The following is a 23,032-nucleotide window of genomic DNA, read 5'->3' on the forward strand; positions in this document are numbered from 1 at the left end:
CAGGTGGATGAGGGTAAAGCCGTGGATGTGGTCTATATGGATTTCAGTAAGGCGTTTGATAAAGTTCCCCACGGTAGGCTATTGCAGAAAATACGGAAGTATGGGGTTGAAGGTGATTTAGAGCTTTGGATCAGAAATTGGCTAGCTGAAAGAAGACAGAGGGTGGTGGTTGATGGCAAATGTTCATCCTGGAGTTTAGTTACTAGTGGTATACCGCAAGGATCTGTTTTGGGGCCACTGCTGTTTGTCATTTTTATAAATGACCTGGAAGAGGGTGTAGGTGGGTTAGTAAATTTGCGGATGACACAAAGGTCGGTGGAGTTGTGGATAGTGCTGAAGGACTTTGTAGGGTCCAGAGGGACATAGATAGGCTGCAGAGCTGGGCTGAGAGATGGCAAATGGAGTTTAATGCGGAAAAGTGTGAGGTGATTCACTTTGGAAGGAGTAACAGGAATGCAGAGTACTGGGCTAATGGGAAGATTCTTGGTAGTATAGATGAACAGAGAGGTCTTGGTGTCCAGGTACATAAATCCCTGAAAGTTGCTACCCAGGTTAATAGGGCTGTTAAGAAGGCATATGGTGTGTTAGCTTTTATTAGTAGGGGGATCGAGTTTCGGAGCCACAAGGTCATGCTGCAGCTGTACAAAACTCTGGTGAGACTGCACCTGGAGTATTGTGTGCAGTTCTGGTCACCGCATTATAGGAAGGATGTGGAAGCTTTGGAAAGGGTGCAGAGGAGATTTACTAGGATGTTGCCTGGTATGGAGGGAAGGTCTTACGAGGAAAGGCTGAGGGACGTGAGGTTGTTTTCGTTGGAGAGAAGGAGGAGGAGAGGTGACTTAATAGAGACATATAAGATAATCAGAGGGTTAGATAGGGTGGATAGTGAGAGTCTTTTTCCTCGGATGGTGATGGCAAACACGAGGGGACATAGCTTTAAGTTGAGGGGTGATAGATATAGGACAGATGTTAGAGGTAGTTTCTTTACTCAGAGAGTAGTAGGGGCGTGGAACGCCCTGCCTGCAACAGTAGTAGACTCGCCAACTTTAAGGGCATTTAAATGGTCATTGGATAGATATATGGATGAAAATAGAATAGTGTAGGTCAGATGGTTTCACAGGTCGGCGCAACATCGAGGGCTGAAGGGCCTGTACTGCGCTGTAATGTTCTAATTCTAATTCTAATTCATTAAGCATCCGAGGCACTGCTGTGCATGGATACATGAGTGTTGTGTTTCCAGCATTCCCGTTAGACAGACAGGCTGAGTCTCTGCTATGCACAGCTAAAGAGATTGTTCCTGGAGAGCCTTGTGGTGAATGAACGCTTGGCTCTCTATTCCACTACTGTATTGTCTATGTGACGAAGGCAAAGTCACAAGAGTCTGAGCTCAGTCTATTCTTGGTGAATGTTCCCCAAACGCATCCCAATGTGCATTCCCAATTCATCCATAAATGCAATGTTCCTTTCCACATCATGACGAGCTCCGCAGCATGATCCAGTTGCCTTCGTTGCTTGAATGCTGACCTTAAGTCTCAAGGATTTTCTCGACGGCATGTTTTACATGAAAAGAAATAAAGCAGATCAGAGTCAGAGCTTGCCTCCCTCCATCCACTGAAATTACTGTTGTGCACACCTTTTTAAGTTCTGCAGTGAAGGCACCAATTGATAACGTCGCCAATGAAGCACTTATTACCCACCTCAGATGCAGGAATCAGCACATCCTTGCGTCCTCTCCTGCACTGCCTCCTTTGCTTGAATGCCATCCTTAAGTGTCAAGGATTGTTTTCTCAAGGGCACGTTTTACATGAAAGGAAATAAGGAAAGAACATCAGTGTCAGAGCTTCCCTCCCTCCAATGAAATTACTGTTGAGCATGCTTTGATTTCTGCGGTAAAGGCATGTACTGATAACACCGCCAATGAATCACTTAGTACCCACCTCAGCTGTAGGAGTCAGGATGATGTTACTGCCCCTATCTCGTGATGGTTCAATGCTGCTTTCAGGGAAAACATGAATGATGTGAGGGTGCTGGAAAAAGAAGCACATTTCTTTTGGACTATGAACATAAAGCAGGCCATTTAGCCCAGCAATTCCCTGCTAGTGGTTATGTTACTCGTGCGTCTTCCCATCCATTCCCATTTAATCCTGCCTACTACTATCAGCATCACCTTCCATTTCTTTCACTCTTACCTACCTTTGCCTTAAAGCAACACTGAGGATGGAGAACGGTGTGGCTGCACTCCCACCTCACAAGTTGTGTACGCAGCAAGAGCATTCACATTTGTGCTACCACTGGACACGGCATGCTTGTTTCTTTCAGTGCTCAGTCTCTTCTTGCTGAATGTTCCCCAAGTGCTTGACCCCTTTGGACACCCTCTCTGCTTGATAGGCTGCAGCTGGCAATTGCGGAGTCTCACAAGGCTCTGCATGGTTGTTTCAAAGGCGGATGGGGAAGCAGGTGGCTGTGAGTCCATGTGCACTGCTATGATGGGTGTAGGAACAGGTAACTGTGTGTCCATGTGCACTGCTCTGATGGGTGCAGGAACAGGTGACTGTGTAACTGAGCAGCAAGGAGAGGGTACCGCAGGTCGGGGAAGTGGAGCTTTGAACAGGCAGGCATATGTATGGTCCATCAGATCATTAGGCCAGGGAGTGAGACGCTCAGGATCCATGGACTGTGGCACGTGACTGATGTCCAGCGCGTGGCCACCTCCATCCGAAGGTGCTTCTGGGCAATTGTTGGGCATAGTAATGCACTCCATTAAAACGTTCCAAAAACGAAAGTGACCATTAAGACGGTAGGTTGCAGCACATGTACTGCCTGCACACAGCAACTCACAACAGGGCCTGGAGAACATGCGGTGTCCCAGACAATGGAAATGTTTTCAAAGAAATTTACAAAGGCAGAGCAACTTACCTTGGAACAATCTCCTGTGTCTAATAAAAATGAAGCAAGTCTCCAAAACGAATAAATAATTCAGATAAAATGCGAGAAAATGCCCGACGAAACCTCTCCTCCTTCCACTTTCGAAAAGTCGCGCCGAAGCTTTGACGCATGCGTGAATATCCGAAGATTGACGCATGCGCAGAAGCCAACCTGGCGCGTTGCCCGAGGAAGAAGACGTAACGCGATGACGTCCTCTGCGCATGCGCAAAACGGTCCTGGCAGCCCGGACCGCAGCGCATGCGCAGAGGGCAGGAGACCGTCTGCGCATGTGCGCACCGCGGCGCATCCTGATGATGTCGGCGGTGACGAAGCGTTGTCATGAATCACAGTGTATTAAGTGTCACTATCTGCACTTGTTGCAGCTTCTGTTAAAGCTTCATCGCACAGGGGTTGTGTTTTCAGGCTCGGGCAAATCTTTTCCATTTCTATGCTGCATTTATATCATGGATTTCAAGAGCCTGAAGTCATGGTAGAGTACCTTCTGACATTGTTATGCAGATGCTTTCGTTTTTGCATAACTTTAAAAACTGTGCCAGCCACTCAGATGCCCATCAAAATAATGAAAGTCATTTAAAATAATAATTACTATCACTGGTGCCGCCATGTGTCGAGACCGGTTAAGATAGTATGCATAGTCATGAATTGTTCTAAAGTGTATCACCATTTTATTCAAGCATATAAAAAAAACAAGTTGACTTACAGCAGTTTCAGGACCTGCACAGGTCTGGTTGCTTACTGAATCAGACACAGAAGAGAGATCGAGAACAAAAGAATCACTTGACTCATTACTTGACAAGTCACATGCACCAGGATTTTCCGTGAATTGGCGAGGAAGGGAAGGCGAGACTGGAAGCAGGGCGGAATCTTGCAACGGCTGGCCAATTAATGGCTCGCAGGCAGGGTGGCCGACCATTCACTGGCTGGAGGTGGGACTGAGGCGAGAGCCGCATTGTCAGCTGAAATGGTTGGATGTGCCTGCACCACCTTCAAAGGGCCGCCAATGCCAGAACGCTGCTTCAGGCCTTCTTGTCCACCTGCTTCTGCCCTGTTCCACAGCTGTTTCAGGCCTACATATCCACCTGCTTCTGCCTGGCCTCAGACCTTCCCCCGCAAACCCTCCAGCCAGCAGTGCAGCCCTGCCATTGGGAAAAGGCCAAGAGGTCAGCGAGGCAGGCGTGGTGAAAACCTAAGGAAAGAGGCACTTGTCAGCAGCAGTTCAGTGACAACTCCCTGCATGTTCTCTTCCAGGCAACTTGGGCAAGGGACAGAAGAGGGAAAGCTCCCTGCTTCACCAAGCAAGCCTGGACAGAGATGGTGGAGGAGGTCAGCAGCCATGGGGTCGTACTGAGAACCTGGCTGCAGTGCCTCAAGCATGTCAATGACCTATTCTGCTCTGCAAGGGTGAGTACCACACCTCAATTCCCTTACTGGGTAAGTGTGAGGGTGCGGCTGCTGGGAACAGAGAGCTCACCTTGCCGGTGGCATTGGGATGAGGCTGCAGCATTTCCTGTGAAAGGAATGGATGCAACTATGTCAATCATAAGGTCAGAAGTGGGGATATTCGCTGATGATTGCACAATGTTCAGCACGATTCATGACTCCTCAGATACTGAAGCAGTCCGTGCAGAAATGCAGCAAGACCTGGACAATATCCAGCTTTGGGTCTATAAGTGGCAAGTAACATTCACGCTACACAAGTGTCAGGCAATGACCATCTCTAACAAGAGAGAATCTAACCATCTCCCTTTGACATTTGATGGCATTACCATCGCTGAATCTCCCACTATCAACATCCTCCTCTAACCAAAAAAAAAGGACTCTGGTGTGTTGATAAGGTAAGCTTTTTTATTTCTTCTGTATCGTGTGATTGGTTAATAATTTACTTTTTTTTTTACTTTCTTTTTTTGATTTATATATTAATTGGTTATTTGAAAAAGACCATAGCAGAGAAGTATCAGAAAGTATCTAACTCATAAATTTATATAAAGGAATAAAGTAATTAACTTAGTAGAGATGGCTGGGCAGGTGATGTGCTGTAGCTGTATGATGTGGGAGCTGGCTGACCCCATTGTGAACGGCAGGGACCACATCTGCAGCAAATGTTGGTTGCTGGAAGAGCTCCGGCTCAGAGTTGATGATCTGGAATCTGAGCTTCAAACACTGCGGCACATCCGGGAGGGGGAGAGTTACCTGGACATTTTGTTTCAGGAGGCAGTCACACCTGGTAGATTAAGTAATTCAAATTCAGTTAGTGATCAGGGACAACAGGGTGTGATTGCAAGTGAGGCAGGTAGGGGGATCCTGAGTTCAGGAGTGGAGGAGCCTCAGCCGTTGACCTTATCCAACAGGTACGAGATACTTGCTCCCTGTGTGGATGAGGAAAAGGGCTGCGGGGAGGATGAGCCAACTGACCATGGCACCATGGTGCAGAAGGCCATTCAAGAGGGGGGAGCAAAAAGACAAGTGGTAGTTATAGGGGATTCTATAATTAGGGGGATAGATAGTATCCTTTGCAATCCGGATCGGGAGTCCTGCATGGTGTGTTGCCTGCCCGGTGCCAGGGTGCAGGACATCTCTGACCGGCTTGAAAGGATATTGGAGCGGGAGGGGGAGGATCCAGTTGTTGTGCTCCACGTTGGGACTAACAACATAGGCAAGGCTAGGATGGAGGACCTGTTTGGGGATTATAAAGCACTAGGAACGAAATTAAGGAACAGGTCCTCGAGGGTCATAATCTCCGGATTACTGCCCGAGCCACGTGCAAATTGGCTTAGGGATAAGAATATTAGGGAAGTAAACACTAAGGGAGTGGTGTGGGAAAGAGGAGTTCCATTTCATGGGGCATTGGCATCAGTTTTGGAACTGGGGGGATCTGTACCGATGGGACGGTCTCCACCTGAAACGATCTGGAACCAGTGTTCTAGCGAAATGGATAAATTGGGAGGTCTCTAGGACTTTAAACTAGTGAGTCGGGGGGAAGGGAAAGGGAAAACGACAGGGAGTATGATGGTAAATAAAAAGGTAAGCAGCAGGTTAACATGTGTGCAGGAGGGTTTAAGTTCAAGACAGACTATGAAAGAAGCAGAAAGGAAGGATAACTCAGGAGTTATTATTAGAGACGTTGGAAATTATGAGGGTAAGAAAGCTAGCATAAAGGCACTTTACCTGAATGCTCGTAGCATTCATAACAAGGTTGATGAGTTAACGGCACAAATCATCGCGAATGAATATGATTTGGTAGCCATTACGGAGACATGGTTACAGGTTGGTCACGACTGGGAGTTAAATATCCAGGGGTACCAGACTATTCGGAAGGACAGACAGGAAGGTAAGGGAGGTGGTGTAGCTCTGATATTCAAGGAAGACATCAGGGCGGTGCTGAGAGATGATATAGGTTCTATAGAGAATGAGGTTGAATCCATTTGGGTGGAAATTAGAAACTCTAAGAAGAAAAAGTCATTGATAGGCGTAGTCTATAGGCCACCAAATAATAACATCACATTGGGGCGGGCAATAAACAAAGAAATAACTAATACCTGTAAAAATGTTACGCCAATTATCATGGGGGATTTTAATCTACATGTAGATCTACAGGGCGGCACAGTGGCGCAGTGGTTAGCACCGCAGCCTCACAGCTCCAGGGACCCGGGTTCAATTCTGGGTACTGCCTGTGTGGAGCTTGCAAGTTCTCCCTGTGACTGCGTGGGTTTTCGCCGGGTGCTCCGGTTTCCTCCCACAGCCAAAGACTTGCAGGTGATAGGTAAATTGGCCATTGTAAATTGCCCCTAGTGTAGGTAGGTGGTAGTGAATATGGGATTACTGTAGGGTTAGTATAAATGGGTGGTTGTTGGTCGGCACAGACTTGGTGGGCCGAAGGGCCTGTTTCAGTGCTGTATCTCTAAACAAGATTGGTCGAACCAACTCAGTCAGGATAGCCTTGAGGAGGAGTTCATTGAGTGTATCCGTGATAGTTTTCTTGAACAGTATGTAATGGAACCGACGAGGGAGCAAGCTATCCTAGATCTAGTCCTGTGTAATGAGACAGGAATAATTAATGACCTCATAGTTAGGGATCCTCTTGGAAGGAGTGATCACAGTATGGTTGAATTTAGAATACAGATGGAGAGTGTGAAGATAAAATCCAATACCAGGGTCCTGCACTTGAACAAGAGGGACTACAATAGAATGAGGGAGGACTTGGCTAAAGCAGACTGGAAACAAAGATTTTATGGTGGGACAGTTGACGAGCAGTGGAGGACTTTCAAAGCAATTTTTCAAAGTGCTCAGCAAAAGTATATTCCAGTGAAAAGGAAGGACTGGAAGAAAAGGGGTAATCTGCCATGGGTGTCTAAGGAAATAAGGGAGGCTATCAAATTGAAAAAGAAGGCATACAAAGTGGCCAAAAGCAGCATGAAACTAGAAGATTGGGAAAACTTTAATGGTCAACAGAAAGCCACAAAAAGAGCTATAAAGAAAAGTAAGAAGGGGAATTTAGTTATGGCATATGATGAAATGGCCGAGGCATTGAACAGGTATTTTGTATCGGTCTTCACAGTGGAAGACACTAATAACATGCCAGTAATTGACAAAGAGACGAACGTAGGTGAGGACCTGGAAACAATCATTATTACGGAAGAGGTAGTGTTGGGCAAGCTAATGGAGCTAAGGATTGATAAGTCTCCTGGCCCTGATGGAATGCATCCCAGGGTACTAAAAGAGATGGCGGGAGAAATAGCAGGTGCACTGCGGTAATTTTCCAAAATTCACTGGACTCTGGAGTAGTCCCAGCAGATTGGAAAACAGCAGATGTGACGCCACTGTTTAAAAAGGGACGTAGACAAAAGATGGGGAATTATAGACCGGTTAGCTTAACCTCTGTAGTGGGGAAGATGCTTGAGTCTATTATCAAGGAAGAAATAGCAGGGCATCTCGATAGAAATTGTCCCGTTGGGCAGACGCAGCATGGGTTCATGAAGGGCAGGTTATGCTTGACAAATCTTTTGGAATTCTATGATGACATTACGAGCAAGGTGGACAGTGGGGACCCAGTGGATGTGGTGTACCTGGATTTCCAAAAGGCCTTCGACAAGGTGCCGCACAAGAGGCTGCTGCATAAGATAAGGATGCATGGCGTTAGGGGTAAAGTATTAGCATGGATAGAGGATTGGTTGACTAACAGGAAGCAGAGAGTGGGGATAAATGAGTGCTATTCTGGTTGGCAATCAGTCACTAGTGGGGTGCCTCAGGGATCGGTGTTGGGACCGCAATTATTTACAATTTATATAGATGATTTGGAGTTGGGGACCACGTGTAGGTTGTCAAAGTTTGCAGATGACACTAAGATGAGTGGCAGAGCAAAGTGTGCAGATGACTGTGAAACTTTGCAGAGGAACATAGATACATTGAGTGAGTGGGCAAAGGTCTGGCAGATGGAATACAATGTTGATAAATGTGAAGTCATTCATTTCGGTAGGAGTAACAATAAAAAGGATTATTACTTGAATGGTAAAAAGTTGCAGCATGCTGCTATGCAGAAGGACCTGGGTGTCCTTGTGCATGAATCGCAGAAGGTTGGTCTGCAGGTACAGCAAGTAATTAGGAAGGCAAATGGAATTTTGTCCTTCATTGCTAAAGGGATTGAGTTTAAAAGCAGAGAGGTTATGTTGCAGCTGTATAAGGTACTCGTGAGGCCGCACCTGGAGTACTGTGTGCAGTTTTGGTCTCCTTACTTGAGAAAGGATATACTGGCACTGGAGAGGGTGCAGAGGAGGTTCACTAGGTTGATTCCGGAGTTGAGGGGGTTGGCTTATGAGGAGAGACTGAGTAGATTGGGATTATATTCATTGGAATTCAGAAGAATGAGGGGGGATCTTATAGAAACATATAAAATTATGAAGGGAATAGATAAGATACAAGTAGAGAGGATGTTTCCACTGGCAGGTGAAGCTAGGACAAGAGGGCATAGCCTCAAGATTAGAGAGAGCAGATTTAGGACTGAATTAAGAAGGAACTTCTTCACCCAGAGGCTTGTTAATCTATGGAATTCCTGGACCAGTGAAGTAGTTGACGCTTCTTCAGTAAACGTTTTTAAAGCTAAGTTAGATATCTTTTTGAACAATAAAGGAATTAAGGGATACGGTGAGAGCGCGGGTAAGTGGATCTGAGTCCATGAAAAGATCAGCCATGATCTTATTGAATGGCGGAGCAGGCTCGAGGGGCCGGACAGCCTACTCCTGCTCCTAGTTCTTATGATCTTATGATCCTAGGGGCTACCATTGACCAGAAACTGAACTTGAGTAGCCATATAAATACCATGGCTACAAGAGCAGGTCAGAGGCTAGGAATCCTGCAGCGAGTAACTCACCTCCTGACTCCCCAAAGCCTGTCCACCATCTACAAGGCACAAGTCAGGAATGTGATGGAAGACCCTCCACTTGCCTGGATGGGTTCAATTCCAACAACACTCAAGAAGCTCGACACCAACCAGGACAAAGCAGCTCGCTTGATTGGCACCCCATCTACAAACATTCATTCCCTCCACCACCAATGCACAGTGGCAGCAGTGTGTACCATCAACAAGATGCACTGCAGCAACTCACCAAGGCTCCTTCGACAGCACCTTCCAAACCGGCGACCTCTACCAACTAGAAGACAAGGGCAGCAAATGCATGGGAACACCACCAGCCTCAAATTCCCCTCCAAGTCACACACCATCCTGACTTGGAACTTTTACTGGACTTTTTTGAGAATGTAACTAGTAGAATAGATAAGGGAGAACCAGTCGATGTGATGTATTTGGATTTTCAGAAAGCTTTTGATAAGGTCCCACATAAGAGGTTAGTGTGCAAAATTAAAGCACATGGGATTGGGGGTAATATATTCGCATGGATTGAGAATTGTTTGACAGACAGGAAACAGCGAGTAGGAATAAACGGGTCTTTTTCTGGGTGGCAGGCAGTGACTAGTGGGATACCGCAGGGATCAGTGCTTGGGCCCCAGCTATTTAAGGGTGGCGCAGTGGTTAGCACCGCAGCCTCACAGCTCCAGTGACCCGGGTTCACTTCTGGGTACAGCCTGTGCGGAGTTTGCAAGGTCTCCCTGTGTCTGCGTGGGTTTCCGCCAGGTGCTCTGGTTTCCTCCCACCGCCAAAGACTTGCAGGTTGATAGGTAAATTGGCCATTGTAAAAATTGCCCCTAGTGTAGGTAGGTGGTAGGAGAATGGTGGGGATGTGGTAGAGAATATGGGGTTAATGTAGGATTATTATAAATGGGTGGTTGTTGGTCGGCACAGACTCGGTGGGCTGAAGATCCTAACAGCACTGTGGGTGTACTTACCTCACATGGAGTGCAGCGGTTCAAGAAGACAGCTCACCACCATCTTCTCAAGGGCAATTAGGGATCGGAAAAAATACTGGCCTAGCCAGTGACACCCACATCCCAGGAACGAATAAAAAAAAGGGACATGAGCTTAACAGGGCGATCTTCGCAAAGTGGCTCAAGATCGACCCAATCCCACATGCATGGCAGTGGCCCCAAAGTCAGCAGCTAGGGTGCCAGCCACATAGGTCTTGTGCCTGTTCTTATGGGGTGACTAACATTCCTCTTCCATATTCTTGTAGGTGAAGAGGGTCCACAATGCCAAGGAAAGGGCCCAGACCAGTGGCGAGGTCCAACTTCTAGTCATCCGAATGGAAGAGGAAGCTCCTGAACTGGCAGGGCAGCATGGCAGTTGCTCCACTGTGGTAGGCGTGCAGTCGCAAGAGGGTGAGAAGCCTCATGACTGGGCACGAGGGAACCTTTGGCAAGTATGCATACATTGATCTGAACACCGGCCCATTTTGGAGGTTCGTGTTTGGAAAGGCGAAACCTTTTGATCTTTCTGTTCTCTCACGCAGGTCAACCACAAGAACAGAGAGCTGCCATCTCCAGGGGATCATTCGTCCACCCCTGAGGAGGTGGAGTGTGCTTCAGAGGGTGCAGTTTTGCATCATTCCTCTCGCACCCTCCACCATCACAGATCCTATCACGTCGGTGGGAATTCATTCGCGAATAGATTCGGGGTCACAACTTGGTGAAAGCACCACACAAATGCTTGACCAGCTGTTGGAGGCTGTGACAGCTACGGCCAGTGACAGTCGGAGGAGTGTGGGATGCCAGACCCATGCTGAGTCCCAGACTGATGACATGTCTCTGGACTTATCAGTAAGGCAGCAGATGCTGGAGTTTCAGCATGAAGTGCATGAAGATCTGGTGGGGATTCCAAAGGGTATGTGCACCTTAGCTCGGATAGTGGAGGAGTCCATCCAGGCCATGAGTGCTGCCATTTCCCTCTCCTTCATGGAGAGCTTGGCGACTCTCCTGGAATGCCACATCCAGCAGACTAGTCAGTAGATGCCGGAGATGCGCGCAGAACTGCATGCCATTGCCTTGCTCATGTGCTCAGAAAGCAGTGGCAAGGCGAGAGGGGACGAGGCCCCTGGAGCCTGCCCCAGCAACTCATCCATTTCAGTTTACCACAGAGGTACAAGTATGCCTTGCAATGGAGGAGGAGTGGCTGCGACGCCCCTCAGCATGCTGGGCCCGCCAGGCCTCTGGCAGCCAGAGGACGGCCGCCAAGGTCATTCCAGGCCACAGAGCAGCAAGGTCAGCAGCCTGCCTCCACAGCAGCTGGCAGCAAAGTGGGAACACCACGAAGGAGCACTTGTAAAAGAATGAAAAAAAATACACTAGGTGTACTTGGGCTTCATGGGTGAATAGATAATTAAGGTGTTACTTCTTGTGTCTGATTCTGTTTGTAAGAAACACTTCAATATGCCCCAGCAAGGGTCTCCTGGATCTTGGTGATCTGTTGCACTTTGCACAACCTGGTGCTGTAGTGTGGGAAGCCCTGGCCAATGAGGACGGTGGAGCACGAGGCATCCTCAGATGAGGAGGATGATGAGGAAGCTAATGATCAGCTGCAGCATCCAGAAAGACATGCAGGGCCCGCATGGAGTGCACCATGACATATGTGCGTGGGAGGCTCGGAAGGTGCTTATACATACATGATTCAGATGACCTTTCCCACATCATCCTTCCAGCTAAATAAAGGTCCAACTTCACCCTCCACTGTTTTATTAATTTTGTCGACATCTCCATCTATTGTTGGAGGCCCTCTGGAAGTCCTGGAGTACCCTGGCCCACCCATAGGGCTGTTTGGGAAGGAATATAGTGTGTGTGAGCATCACTGGGACTGTCTGGAAGGCCCAGGTGACACTGGGCGCAGGAGCCTGGGCTTGCAACTGAGGTGAATGGCAACAGGGTGCACAGGCCCCCCACTGATTGCAAAGCCTGGCTGTTGCCTGGAGGCAGCCTCCCGCAGCAGGCTGGGGGGCCAGCAAGGCCCCAATTCAATGCCCCCACCCTGGTACCGCAGGGATCAGAGAGCCACAGGCCTGGCCACCAGCCATCCTGTGGAGGGATTCCCCTCCATACTGATAGCCTGGCAGCTGTGGCGTCACTTATTGTTAAAGGTTTTAGAAATCTTGGGAAGGTGGCTCCATTTGAAGGCAACCTCTCATCCCTACTTGCATCGACAGGGCCCACATCTCTTGATAGGGCTCCCAGCTACCCACAGCGACAGGCTCTCCAATTGGCCCTCTCACCCAGGCAGCCTGCCTGCCATCCCCTATTGGACATGGCCTGTTATTTGGCCGCCTCTGGGAAAATCGGCAGGTGGGCGGGACTCGGACACCATAGAGATTGGGATCCACATATGGTCCCAATGTTGAGGTCCGAACACCGGGGAAAATGCAGCCCAATATATCCAGTAAGCTGAATATCCTGATGGGGCATCTCATAGAGTCATAGAGTTATACAGCACAGAAACAGGACATTCGGCCCATCATGTCTGTGCTGGCCATCAAGCACCTATCTATTCTAAACCCATTTTCCAGCACTTGGCCTGTAGGCTTGTATGCTATGGCATTTCAAGTGCTCATCTAAATACTTCTTAAATGTTGTGAGGGTTCCTGCCTCTACCACCCCTTCAGGCAGTGCGTTCCAGATTCCAACCACCCTGTGGGTGAAATTTATTTCCCTCAAATCCCCTGTAAGCCTCCTGCCCCTTACCTTAAATCTATGCCCCCTGGTTATTGATCCCTCTGCTAAGGGAAAAAGTTTCTTCCTATCTATCCTATCAATGTCCCTCATAATTTTGTATACCTCAATCAGGTCCCGCCTCAGCCTTCTCTGCTCGAAGGAAAACAACCCGAGCCTAACCAGTCTCTCTTCATAGCTGAAATGCTCCAGCCCAGGCAACATCCTGGTGAATCTCCTCTGCACCCTCTCCAGTGCAATCACATCCTTCCATTAGTGCAGTGACTGAACTGTACACAGCACTCCAGCTGTGGCCTAACTAGCATGTTATACAGCTCCATCATAACCTCACTGCTCTTATATTCTATGCCTCGGCTAATAAAGACAAGTATCCCAAATGCCTTCCTAAACACCTTGTCTACCTGTGCTGCTGCCTTCAGTGATCTATGGTGATCCCACCCTTGGGATGCTACAGATACTGAGGTATTGGGAGGATGTGAGGGCTCACTTACATAAGTGATTGTTCACATTGAATACAAGCAAAGTATCTGAGTAAAACTCTAAAGCATTACCTTACTATTGCAGATGGCTGGCATTTTCCCTTCACAGGTCCAGCAGTGTGTCCCAGCAAAATAGCGTCAAACACCACATAAGCATATAGCTTCTTTCTTCCTACCTTTAACCAAGTAACGGTACACTGTACCTACAAGAGCAGGGCAGAGGCTGTCTGTTCCAATTCATCTCCTTGGCTCTCAAAGCCTGTCTATCATCTACAAGGCCAAGGCAGGAGTGTGGTGAATCCACAGCAATATCAAAGAAGGTCAACACCATCTAGGACAGAGCAATTCATTTGATCAGTGCTCAATATTTACACCCTCCACCACTGGTGCACTGGGGCTCCAGGATGTTCTTTTGCAATTCTCCAATGGTACCTTGACAGAACTTCCCTCTCCTGTGAAGTCTGCCACTGAAAAAGACAAGAACATAAATGTCACCTCTAAGTTCCCCTCCAAGTCACACAGCACCCTGATTTAAGCATATATTGCAATTCCTACATCATCACTGGGCCAGAATCCTAGAATTCTCGACTTAACATTGTTGTTGGAGCACCATCACCACATGGACTGCAGTGGTTCAAGGAAAAGGCCCACACCCACCTTCTCAGGGCAGGTAGGAATGGACAATAACAATGGTCTTGCCAGCATAACTCACATCCAAAAACTAAATGAAGAAAGATGATTCCCCTACCTGTGAATGAAGAGGTTATCACCAGTTCAGAAGTAGTCCCATGGTTCTGCAGGGTATGCATGCTCTTCGTGGCTGGATCTTGGTCTTCCCAAAAGGAATTTTAAGTAAACAGGAGCCCTAGCCACTAGAGTGAAGAACTGGAGTAAAGCTACCAGTCAGTTAAACCCAGAATACTCTGAAAGCTGAAGAGTATGCAGCTGAGTCTTGAATCAGCTAGAAGCTTTACAAGGCAGAGGAAGGCCATGGTAGATTTTTGAAAGTGCCTGCAGGCACTATGCAGTACAGGAAATCAATTAATATAAACAGTCTCTGGATGATAGACATTCCTGGAGATGATTGGACTTACTGCAAACTGTGGCTTGAATAGTTTGCTCATGCCTAACTGACTGGCAAAGAGATCTGTTGGGTTGATGGGTTAAAAATTGAGTTTTGTATTTATTTTATTGTTGATATTTATAAAACATAATGAGCAGCTAATTATGGAAAAAAAGCCAAGTAAGTTAAACCAGACAGTGTACTGTAAGGATGAAAAGGAATCATGATGGATTCAATCATCTGCTAATAATTGATGAGACTTTGCTTTTGGAATACTGACAGGAGAGAAAAGACTTGGATGTGTTTGCATGTTCTCCTGATAACTCAATCGATAAATGTACTACTCAGTATGGTCTTGAGCCATATAGATCAAGAAGGTTTAATGCATGGCTTTTTTGGTAACCTTTCAAGGGTGATGGGACAGGCGCTCAGCTCTGAGATTAGCGAAGGGGGGGTGCGGGGGAGGAGGGGGGTGCAAAATCAGCAAGGTTCCAATTTCCTGTCTAGATCCCCCTCCGGAAAGTTTGCTTGCATTGGATAAGAAAGGAATTATGACCTGATTGTCCATCGCTAGCCTTTGTTCCTGGAGTAAGTGCCAGGACTGGCCCACCAGCAACATCTGTCCCTCACCCTATCAGAGTACAAAGGGTTGGGATGGGGGTCCAAATTTAAGCATTCCAAGAAGGTGCTCACACCATGATGGTCACATTTAGGTACCTTCCATAGCAAGGGAGTAGCAGGGGTGGAAGGTGGTGCTGCGGTGTGCAAGAGGTGAGGGGATGGTGCAGCTTCTGTGGTTGGAGACTTGCTTCTCCAAAATGCCTTGGTATCCCTAGAACCCATCAGCCAAGTATTAATTTCTTAACAATGCTGGCTCATGTTTTTCGGTATCTAGGTCCAGAACTTGGCTTGGAACTCAAGTTGGCTTTTTACCATCTAAGAAGCCAGCTTTCACTTGTTGTACCAGTTGTATGATGAATCTCAGATGGGGGTTGAGGAACCTTCCAAGCTGGGAAGCTCCTCACTGTAGCCACACTCCTTCTGGTACACAGAACCATGTTTGGAGTGGATTGTGTTTCACAAAAAAAGCCCCGTAGAAATCAATAGTGGAAGCTGGGACTGGAGCAAGTATAGATGTCTACAAGACTATTGGCAGGAGGAACTTAACTCATGTATTATTATAGATGCTGACAACACATAAATATATCTGAACAACCTCCTCGTTACACCTCAGCCTCCCCTCCAGCAACAACGCATCAGGGATTTCAGCCAACACTCAAGACATAAACTTAACTACACTGAAATGGAGGATAGCTTCTTCTCAGGGGATCTCTCCATGCATATATAGGGGTTCAATCCCTTCACAGAGTCAGGGACGTGCTGCAACCAGGTGAGAAAGGTGTCTGGAGGCCCCTCTCAGCCTTCATCTGGTCTTATTGTAACAAGGTTTTATTTTTCAACACAATGTTTTTAGCTCCCCCTTGGTGAATCCTTGATCACCACTTTCCAATTATAAGGCAAAGAAACCAGCACAAACAGGTTTTCTTCGTTTTAAAGAAGAAAAGTTGAAATTTATTAAATTTAAACTTAAACTCTAATTCGGTTAGCACCTACGGATACACGACGTGTCCACGTTAGCATGCATATGCGATACACACATGCAGATAGAGACAGAAAAGAGCAGAAGAAAAATAAAGTGGAAAAGTTTGAGGAATATTTGGAGTTTTTGTTATGTTTCTTCGAGCTCACTGTAGAGTCCTTGATTGTGGGTAGATCTTGCTTTTTGTTGGGGCACAGTATTCTGCTTAAACCTTGTCACTGTAGGAGACTTTTCTCTCTTGAGGTTCATGTGTCTTCAGTGGATTTGCAGTTCTGTGCGAAAGAGATGGGAGCAGACATTAGAGATCTTCTCAGTCCAGGAGCAAACAGACATTCCCAGTTCAAACTGTTTGTACAATTCAGAAAAACCCAGGTTGCCAAGCAGGTTAGTCATGTGACTACCTGCTCTGACCACGTATTGGATTGTATCACCTTAACAGTCTTTGGAATGGTCCTCTTACACACAATACCTGGTGATCAAGGTCCATTGTGGGTTGAATTTGTCAGGGAATGGTGCTTTGTCCTTCCAAGCACCATCTGTTAATATGCAAATGTCTTTTCCAGCCACGGCAGATCTGTTTAACAACTCCAGTAACAGTTTAAAATCAATGTTTATGACAAAATTAATGTGCCTCATTCTTGGCAGGTGGGGGCCTAGCATGACTCACTGGATTCAGGTACCTGGATATAAGAGCAATCTTAAAACTCACTACTCTATACAAATCAAATACCCTCCCCCAGCCACATATATGCTAAATGATACAGTTGGAATAGTCTCCTCTTGTCACCAATTGGAAAAGCAAGAACAATAAGATGAATGTGTTTTTCTGGCTTCTCTATCAATTCTAGATGCTGCCTGTCAAAGAGTTAGCTTTGTAATCCTGAAACCTCAACAATCATATCTCCAGATTTATTTAGGTTAGCAGGCAAATACTAATACTCCTCAAATGCTACAGGCTAACAATTGAAAAATGAGAGTCAAACAAACCTCCCAAACTTCAAACATCACCACCACTCAGCAGCTCGACTCTGGAGGATTGCGGCCTGGTTTCTGGCTTCTCTGTAAAATATAGGATTTTCGACTGCACAACCTACTCCCAGAAAAGACCTGAAAGCCACAGTAATCATATTAACTGGAGGAAGGCTATAGATCTCCCTGCGTCCATTGGGCTTTTCTTCAAATTATTGCAAGTAGGAAAATCCAGAGGAAGCTTTAATAAGACTAGGTCCACAAGGATCTTTGCAATATCCAGCTAACAAGTTCCACTTCAGTAAGGCTTTTGATAAGGTTCCGCATGGGAGATTGGTCAAGAAAGTAAGAGCCCATGGGATCCAGGGCAATTTGGCAAATTGGATCCAAAATTGGCTTTGTGGCAGGAGGCAGAGGGTGATGGTCGAGGGTTGTTTTGGTGAGTGGAAGCCTGTGCCCAGGGGTGTACCATAGGGATCGGTGCTGGGACCCTTGCTGTTTGTAGTGTACATTAATGATTTAGACATGAATATAGGAGGTATGATCAGTAAGTTCACAGATGACACAAAAATTGGTGGTGTCGTAAATAGTGAGGAGGAAAGTCTTAGATTATAGGACGATATGGATGGGCGGGTAAGATGGGAAGAGCTGTGGCAAATGGAATTTAATCCTGAGCAGTGTGAAGTGATGCATTTTGGGAGGACTAACAAGGCAAGGGAACATACAATGGGTGATAGGGACCCTAGGAAGTAGAAAAGGGTCAGAGAGACCTTGGCGTACTTGTCCATTGAAGGCAACAGCACAGGTAGTTAAGGTGGTGTGGAAGGCAAATGGGATGCTTGCCTTTATTAGCCGAGGCATAGAATATAAGAGAAGGGAGGTTATGATGGAGCTATAGAAAATGCTAGCTAGGCCACAGCTGGAGTACTGTGTACAGTTCTGGTCACCACACTATAGGAGGGATGTGATTGCACTGGAGAGGGTACAGAGGAGATTCACCAGGATGTTGCCTGGGCTGGACCATTTCAGCTATGAAGAGAGACTGGATAGGCTAGGGTTGTTTGCCTTAGAGCAGAGGAGGCTGAGAGGGGACCTGATTGAGGTATAGAAAATTATGAGGGGCATTGATAGGGTAGATAGAAAGAAACTTTTTCCCTTAACGGAGGTGTCAATAACCAAGGGGGCATAGATTTAAGGTAAAAGGTAGGAAGTTTAGAGGGGATTTGAAGAAACATTTTTTCACCCAGAGTGTGGTTGGAATCTGGAACACACTGCCTGAAGGGGTGGTAGAGACAGGAACCCTCACAACATTTAAGAAGTATTTAGATGAGCACTTGAAATGCCATAGCATACAAGGCTACAGGCCAAGTGCTGGAAAATGGGATTAGAATAGATAGGCTTAATGGCCGGCATGGACACGATGGGCTGAAGGGCCTGTTTCTGTGCTGTATAACTCTATGACTCTATGACAACATACAGTAATGCTAATACCTTCAAACTGGACAATAAGTTGCTAAATTCAGACGTGAACCAACCTCTTTTGTCTCCCATTCTCTCTCCTCCCCCTGCACTATATCATCATTCCTTGATAAATCTCCACAGATACCACACCAATCTATGACAATGTTGAACTCCATAACAAAAAGCCCAACACAGAACCTGTGTTCTGGGATTGAGTCCCATTTTGCCACGTAAGTGAGGAAGAATGCACATGAGTTGGAGAAAGATCCTTAGCACTACCACATGCAACAACATTTTGGGGGAACAGGTGAAGATTATACATGGACTGTATGAGCCCCATAGAGGCTCTAAAATGTAAGACCTTCTGTCGCATTTATGACAAGTGCAATGATGAAAAATTAGGGACTAAAACTGAAGAGTTATAAAAATTGACTGCCTTTTCAAGAAAATGGACAGTGCTGCAAAAGATGGCCTCATGTGTATTTAAATATTGCTACACTGTCTGTTTAGCACAAATAATACCTTCAAAGCTAAGAGGTGTCAATTGTACCCATCCTGAAACATTCCTGAATTGAATTGGTTCTACTGAAACAAAGAAGGTATGAAGTGAAAACATCATAATCAGTTATTCTCATCCTGGGCCATTGTGTGATCACTATGGGGGAGAGAGCAAAGCGTTTCCTATCTGAAGATGATGTGACAAACTTTTTACCTTAAAAAGATAGCCCTCAAACAGAGAGAGAGAGACAGCCAGAAAAGAAGCATCACCAAATAGATTGTCCACTTATAGATTGGGAGAAAAATCCAGCAATTCAGAAGAGAGGCACCCTGCTGTTTCGCCTTATGCAACAGTGAATTTGGAAGTGATCCTCTGTCTTCAAAAAGAACTTTCAACCAAGAGAGAGATCTATCAGGCCTGCAACCAATGAGAACCTGACTGCCTAGAGAATTTAACAGGTTTACTGTGAACCCCTAAACTCTACCTCACCTGAAAACCACTTACCCTTTCTCCTCTCTATCTGTCTCTTCTTGTGTGTGTGTACGAGTGAATGCATGAGTGGATGCGATTGCGACATTTTCGGGATAAGGCATATTACTCAATAAATAATTGATCGTCAAGTGGAAGTTGAACAATAGGAACCACACACACCCCGCACCACGTGACCAAAACACCTTCCCATCAGATGACTGCTGATTGGATGATAGCTATACCCTGTGGGGTAGATCTTGGCTTTGTGCAATAATGTAAAACAGGTGATAACAAGTTGGCAGCCTACTTTTCATCACTCTTGATGAAACAAAAATCAAAAGGGATATGAAACGGGGGTGCCAGCTTGCCATCATCGCACGGTCAAGGTCTATCCCAATGGATCATATCCCTATTTAGAACCATTCTCTACATTCTTAAGGGAAGTAATAAAGACTGTGAAAGCAACAAGACAATTTACAATACCCAGTGCTCTGATGTATGTTGGAATGGGTGTTTCTCTCCATATTATTGGACATGGAAGCCTAAGGCCAACTTGGCTTGGCATTCTTAGATATTGCACACAAAGTTTGCACAAGGCTCATTAAGACCTCAGAAGTTACTTAAATTAGGAAAGCTCCATATAATGAAATGAGAACACTTTAGTGACACTCCGGTCATTTGTTTGGCATGAATAATTCATAGGACTTTACAGTACAGAAACAGGCCATTCCACCCAAATGGTCTCGGCTAATGATTCTGTTCCATTTGAGCCTTCTCCCTACTTCATCTCACAGTAACAATATATCCTTCTATTCCTTTCTCCTTCATGTACTTATCTAGCTTCCCTTTAAATGCATCTATGCTACTCACCTCAACTATGCCATGTGGCGTAAAGATGTTTTTTCTGAATTCTTTATTAGATTTATTAATTAATTTATTAGAGACTTAGATTTGGTAGAGGTGTTCAAAATCATGAGGGGTCTGGACAGAGTAGATAGGGAGTAACTGTTCCCATTAGCAGAAAGGTTGAGAACCAGGGGACACTGATTTAAGGTGAATGGCAAAAGAACCAAAGGCGACATGAAGAAAACCTTTTTTGCGTAGCATGTGGTTAGGATCTGAAATGTAGTGGAGGCAGTTTGAATCATGGCTTTCAAAAGGGAATTGGATAATTATCTGAAGAAAAAAGATTTGTAAAACTATGGAAAAAGGACAGGGGAGTGGGACTAGCTGGGTTGTTATTGCAGGAAGCTGGCATGGCTATGACAGGACGAATGGCCTCCTTCTGTGCTGTAGTCATTCTATGATTCTGTGATTCTATCTTACATTTATGGCCCCTAGTTTTCAACTCACTTACAAGTGGAAACATCTTATCTGTATCTAACCTAACAAAGCCCCCACATAATTTTAGATACCTTTATCAGGTCATCTCTCAGCCTTCTCTTTTCTAGAGAAATGATCCCCAGCTTGTTCAAACTTTCCTAACAGACATACCCTTTCAATTCGGAAATCATCCTTGTAAATCTTCTTAGCACTTTCGCCAGTGCCTCTATATTTTACTACATTTTATGTTATGGAGGCCAGAACTGTGCACAATACTCCAAGTGTAGTATAACCAACACTCTATATAAGTTTAACAACCATGATTATGCGACATCAGCTCCGCTAGTCTGGACACTGCATCCATTTGCCAAATATTCAGCTTCCGAAGTAGATCCTCTTCTCACAATTTAAGGATGGCATCCGATCTCAAGAAGGACAAAGAAAACATTTTAAGGACACTCTGAAGGCCTCATTGAAAAGGGGACAACTTGCCATCTGTGCATGGGAGGACCTTGCCAGAAACTGTACAGCTGCAACACAATCAGAAACTGACAGCATACACTCTGCTGTGGAGAAGCGACAAAAGTGGAAGGAGAGAGAGCAGAACCCTGGCTTGAGACCCCACCCACACCGCCCCCCCCCCTTTCCTCAAGGCAACTACTATCCTCTCTGCCCAAAGATCTGCAGCTCCAGGATTGACCTGTTGAATCACTTGAGGACACACAAATCATGAATGCCTGGCAGACATCATCCTTGTTTCGAGGGCCTGACAACAACAATAACATAACTTCTCTGCTTTTGAATTCTATGTCTCTAGAAGTGAACCCCAGTTCTTTGTTAACCAATGTCACTACTTTGAATGTTTTATGAATCTGTACTTGTGGATCTATTGGGAATGAGAGGCTTTGCCCCCTTGCTTCTTAATGTAGGACCACCCATGCTTTGTCCTCACCTTTCTGTGGCCTCTAATAGCCAGTTCTTCAATGAGGACTTTATGCCAGCCTGTACATCTCTTGGCCCTGCTAACAGTCAAAGAATTGTGACATTTTGAGGTGAGTTCAGCTTATTGGGCACAGGCTCCCAGCAATCCCTGTGGACCCATAGCAAAGTAATTCTCCCCATCACCCCTCACTCCATATAAAACATGGTTCAGTACATCTCACTGCCAGTCCGAAAATATCTGGCACCCACCTACTTATGGTGCACCCAATGCTCCCCACAGTGAAAATATGTTGGACATGTAAATTCTTGAAAATTGAATTTAAAAATAAATTGCCAAGAGGAAATCTTACTATATTGACCCTACTTTCCTATTACTGCTAGAACTATTGATGTAATTTAACAGTATGCTGCAGGAGGGCCCACCGAATCTGTGAGAATGGTCCAGTTCTCCTAATATCATTCTTCTCTTAAAGTACAATAATATATAGGTACAGCCATCATATGTATATATATGCAGAAGATTAAATGGTCAATTCCTGAATAAACTCATTTTAATAGAGTAATTTTACTTTTCAATTATTTCATCAACAGTTTCATCTTGTAAAAATAAAACCTGCGCTGCTTTTTTCATGTATGGTTGAAATTTCATGTTGTATTCCTTCTTTTTGCCACCAGGAGATAGTATTGCTCTGTAAATCCAAAATAACTGCTTTCTCACTTCATATTCAACAAATTATCTCCTCTTTTTTCTTAAAAGCTTGACACCTTGAAAACTGCACAAAGTTAAATAAAAGAAAAAAATCCTTAATTATGAAAAAGACTGATCAACCCCATAAAATAGTAAATGTAAAATGTGAAAAAAAAATCACAGGAAACCAAAAAGAGAACCCCTAGAACATTAAAAAAAAATTTTAAACATACAATTTGTTTTTCTACCTGAAACAGATTATTTCATCACACAATAGAAGTCAAATCTGTTATAAAAACAGAAAATGCTGGAAATACTCAGCAAGTCTAGCAGCATCTGTGAAGAGAGAAACATTCTGGGCTAAATTTTACCAGCCCTTTGGCGACAGGCTAGGAGACAGAATGATTGGCAAAATGGCATGGGATGGTGTTAGGTGGCATGCACGCCATCTTCCTGCCACCCATCACTTTGCCAGCTGTGGGAAAGGCGGCAG

General features: G+C 45.5%; 1 long non-coding RNA gene across 1 annotated transcript in view; it reads right to left on the reverse strand.

Annotated features, from left to right (window-relative positions):
* Positions 1–16,210: 16,210 nt before the first annotated feature.
* The window catches only part of LOC137352350 (uncharacterized), a 47,918-nt gene continuing 41,096 nt past the window's right edge, over positions 16,211–23,032 (reverse strand). The window contains exon 3 of the long non-coding RNA XR_010969693.1: positions 16,211–16,458. This is a non-coding gene — a long non-coding RNA (uncharacterized lncRNA). The remainder of the gene's footprint in view (positions 16,459–23,032) is intronic.

The sequence above is a fragment of the Heterodontus francisci genome, chromosome 1 (assembly GCF_036365525.1).
Source record: "Heterodontus francisci isolate sHetFra1 chromosome 1, sHetFra1.hap1, whole genome shotgun sequence".
NCBI classification, from domain to species: domain Eukaryota; kingdom Metazoa; phylum Chordata; class Chondrichthyes; order Heterodontiformes; family Heterodontidae; genus Heterodontus; species Heterodontus francisci.